This window comes from Macrobrachium rosenbergii, chromosome 21 (genome assembly GCF_040412425.1).
Source record: "Macrobrachium rosenbergii isolate ZJJX-2024 chromosome 21, ASM4041242v1, whole genome shotgun sequence".
Taxonomy (NCBI): Eukaryota; Metazoa; Arthropoda; class Malacostraca; order Decapoda; family Palaemonidae; genus Macrobrachium; species Macrobrachium rosenbergii.
This window is the reverse complement of record NC_089761.1, coordinates 6626292-6631291: the sequence shown is the minus strand read 5'-3', so window position 1 is coordinate 6631291 and position 5000 is coordinate 6626292.

The window sequence follows — 5000 nt, the reverse complement described above, 5'->3', positions numbered from 1 at the left end:
ACTCATAACTAGAGGAAATACTGTTTCACAAACAAGCATAGTCATTATTCTATACCAAGTAATACTAGAAAATAACACCCTGGTCTTCAAGCAAAGGAATAATGTCGTAAAGACCACAAAAAAATGTCGTATGTAAGAGTAAAAACACCACTTCCAAATATTCGTCCTCCCAGAACAATGTTTGATTCCTGTTGGAAGAAACATTTCATTATATTAAAACCTGAAATGAATGTACGTTCTACATGTTCAAACAGAAAAATGTCTAATGGAACATAAAATGGAAAAATTCATTATGTAGACATCGTTCAGTTTCACTGCTTCCAAACAAGGGGTTTTCCTTCTAAAGTCTGGAAAAGATATAAATGTCTCTGGCTGATTATACTTATGTTCTATGGTCGTAAATAAAGTATCTTCATAGTGGCAGTTTCTTTAAACACTTCACCAAGCTAAAACACATATCAGCCACTAAAGATCGAGGGTAGTCTCCCCTGTGAGAGTCACTGTTCCTCTCACAAATATCTCATGGGAGATCGCACACACACACACACGCACATACCCCACCGAAAAATGGGCACTTCCGGAGCATCGGTTCAATGCTCTATCATGCTGTTTCCATGTGCTTGGACCATGATCAAATAGTTCTCTGCATCCGACTGAGCAAATTCCAATGTCAGCACAAATGCACTTGCCGTGAAGAGCCAATGACAGGTCATCATATAGTTCTCCTGTTGTCCAAAGACTTAATAGGAGCTCGGACCACCTACTTTTAGATGCCCTCGCCCAGATACGTTAACTGTCCAATTGAAAGTTCAGTAAGGGCCAACTCCAAAATCATAGCAAAACATATGCACTAGATATGACAATTATATGTCTCATAATACAGATGTTACTCCAATAACAGTTCATTTATAGAACGCAACACTTGAAATCTTGAATTCTTGATGGGCTAAATCTTCTGGATGGCTTGCAATTGAACACGCCCATGCTTCTCTTCACATCTTGAATTCCTGGTGATCCAACTGTGCTGAACGGCCTGCGACTGCGTAAGCCCATGGTTTCCATAGTGTCCTGAATTCCTGGCGATCCAACTAAGCTGAATGGCTTGCGATTGCACGAATCCTTTGTGCCAAACAGATGTCTCCCAGCACAAAAGCGATTTGTAGACGTCCTGCCCGACATCTCTCCAAAACTCTGGATCTTCTCATGAAAGAGCAGGTGTAAAAACCTGCAGGCATACCAGAGACGGCCCCCATATCTAACTTGTATAAGTTGAGGCTCATAGAAGACATTCCGTACAGCTCTGCTGTGAGGAAGTGGTGTATAATGTCTGTTGGTCATATCAACAGTCAACTCAAAAAGGTAACTAGTCTACTCACTATGCCATATTATTACTGAACTATTAGAACTACTAGGGCAAAGGTCATATGATAAAACATGTGAAACAATTCCAAGTTGATAACTGGAATTTTCACAGTCAACCCTCTATCAGACACACTAACTTTAAGATACTACCCATACAAATTCTTCCCAATAAAAATTACCTGAGAACCCTACCCCTATACTGAATTCATTAATGGCAATCCTAAACATCTGAGAGGTAAAATATCTCGTAAAGTCATCAAAGTTCTACCCTGGTTAGCAAATACTACTCATTTCTCGGCAAAATAGCAACTGACATACTGGCAATCGCTCCTATGATCATAACAACTACAATTACCAATGGCACAGCCCTCTTAATTCTAAAAGAGAACTGAAAAATCCAAATACCCAAATTTGGAAGCCATATTAAAGTCTTCCTAATCCTATCCTAAACCCCACTGATTTACCCAAACCTGTAACAGATCAGATAAATTCCGTCTGATACACTAATTATCCACCCCCAAAAAAATCCTAAGTAACAAAACTTTATTCTGTAACTCTATATCCAAAGATATTGCGTCAGACGACAACTCTACATCACCATATTCTTACATAATAACACACGGGCCTAAGCTCACTACGAAATTAACCCATGCCACGACTCACAAAGTAATATGGATGTGAATCCATTAACCTAAAATAACAAATTACTAACGCCTAATGAGAGCAATGAAGTCCCTAACCACGGGTTTGATCCACAAAAAAAAAAACAAAAAAAAAATCATATATCTATGAAACTCTACGGTACCTACTTTGCACATAATTTTAATTAAGTATTGCAACAAATAAGAGCAAAAATTGAACTTGGACAAAATATCCTTCTTATGCACTGCCAACAACGGGAAGTTAAAAGGCAATGAACTGGGCCTAACGATGCCATCTTCCTCCTACTATTAACCTCCTACTCTACCTGTTCCCTAATCTTAAAAGGAATCCTATATGAAGGAACAAAAATAGGCTTAGTTTTGTCCTCCAACTGAACCTTGTGTTCTAACACATTTGTTAATCCTAACCCGTCCCCTTTGAGTGCAACTATGTTCGCAAACTCGGCCAGAACATCTTCTACACCACCAGCATAATCTTTATAATCAGCATTGTCTAACTGATCCCTAAAAACTTGCCTTGCCTTCTAGCCTGTAACTCTGCTTCTGAAAAACTACAAAAATCCCTGACAATAGCAACTGAATTATCTTCATCGACCCAGTCAACAAAATCGATTGCATAAGTACTCTTCTGGTACTTGTGAACTGAATCATTGCAGTTTAGCAATTCCACCCAAGTGTACCCTGCACCTGATACATTATTTATAGAACGGGTGCAGAATACCCCCTTCAGCTTATCACTACACTCATCCACACACATCTGTCTGGATTTATGCACTCCTTTCACTTGAACTTTCACCACCGCAACCATACCCGGACCAAGCACCACATCACCCATCAAAACCCCCTTATAATACCTCTTATACACCGACACATGTTCAGCATCCACCCACTACACCCACATCCGTTCCCTCATACGGCACAAACACTCCAGGTACCCCTACAGTTATACCGCATACCCCCATATGAACTGAGATTTTTCGTCTCCGACAAGCTGGATGACCCAGTAACAACGTATTCCGCAAAGCATCCCCCCGTACAACCAAAATTGGTTCTGTCCAAGATCTACACCCGAGAGATGCACATACATCTACATATCCCAAAATCTTTAACCAATTTGCTTTAACATCACATACCCTTCCCTAGCAGGTCTCAAAGATCGGCCGGGAAACATCGATCTGAACAACTCATAATTCACCAAATTAATAGAGGCACCTGTGTCTATAAAAACTCTTACATTTATCCCATGCACAGACCCAATTACAACTGGCTTCGACCCTGAGGGTTCCCCCGGAAGTCCTGTATCCCAAGAAACACCCAACCAGTTTTCCTTTACAACTGAACGGTCTTTAGACAATGTCTGCTGATCACAAGATCCCCTCCAAAAATCCGCATGAGGAACTTTCTTATCTGAGCTACCAAAGTTCTGAAATGCAGGCCTACTATTATACTGTCTCTGAGACGGGCAAGACCACTAAGGGTGACCATAACTCTTACAACTGCCACAATATTTAACACGACAAAATCTCTCAATGTGTCCCTGCATATTACAATTAAAGCAACAAACCCTTGGGATCCGAGAACTCAAGCCAACCATTGATCTTTGGCTATACCGAATTCCGACAAAATCCTTCGAACGCAGACTGAATCTCCACATCCCACACAGCCATATACAGACCTAAGGAATCATTGATCACTATTTCTTCTCCTCATTTTTGCAGCTTTTTTCTTCATAAATAAATCTGTTAACTTCTTCTTGGCTGATCAAAAATGCAAAAATTCCCAAGTCCCTGAAAGGACACCCTTTACAGAAAAAACAAGAAAAAACAATTTCCCCTGGAGTTCCCACATAACACGGAACCTAGAATCTTAACTCCCTTTACTCTGACAATTAATTCCCAAAACTCAAAAGAAGGTACTAATCCAACCCATCATCAAATCCAAAGTTAATTAAACCCACCATTAAATCCAGCATTAAATAACCCGCAATCAAATCCACAATTAATTAAACCAAAAATTAAATTCAATCCAAAGTCCCATGAGAAAAAGTGCTGGCTAAATGCACAGCTGATGCAAAATGGGTCATGATCAAGTCTTCAAGGGCACACAACAAAAAAAAACCCTCAGTCTCCCCCAAGTAAAGAAAATGAGAATCCACTCTCACGTATAGAAATGAGACTAGAGCAGATGGACACGAGAGAGAGAGAGAGAGAGAATTCGTCGCCCTCACTCCCTCAGATGAACACTTCACTCCCTCTATCACCCCATCCAAGGCCTGCTGAAGCCTACAGAAAAAAAGCTTAGTGCAAACCCCAAGGAGGCAAGTTCGCCTCTCCTGTCGCTAGGGGACTAGATTGCTGAGTAAGCTTATAGCAACCGCACCCACTTTACATACGCGCATGTATGCACCCAAAATAACACGTACTGTGTAATCATAAAAAAAAAAACAGTTAAAAAGAAGAAACTCAGAAATGTATACACACTTGCGTAAGAAATGTTTACACACAGTAATTCAACAAATGTCAAATAAATTTCTATATATTAAGAAAAAACAAAAGATATGAGACATGATAAAATTCAATTGCATTGCTCAGAGTACAGTGGAGCAGGCAAGACGTTCTGCCCAAACTAATGACGTCACTGACACGTTACTCGGGGATGACGTCACTATAACCACCTCCCGAATAGTTATTGCAGTGTAATGAAAATCCACTTTGACAAAAAAATAACAATAAAAAAAGATGATATTACTTACGTACGCCTTTGCTTACCGGCACGTGAACCCTCCACCAACGACAGAGAGAGGGAGGGAAAAAAGAAGAAAACACTCTCGTTCGTATCTTTTAGTGTTTTGCACACACAAGCAGTCAAGATATCACAGTTACTTTACACTTATATATATATATATATATATATATATATATATATATATATATATATAATATATATATATATATATATACATATATATATATATAT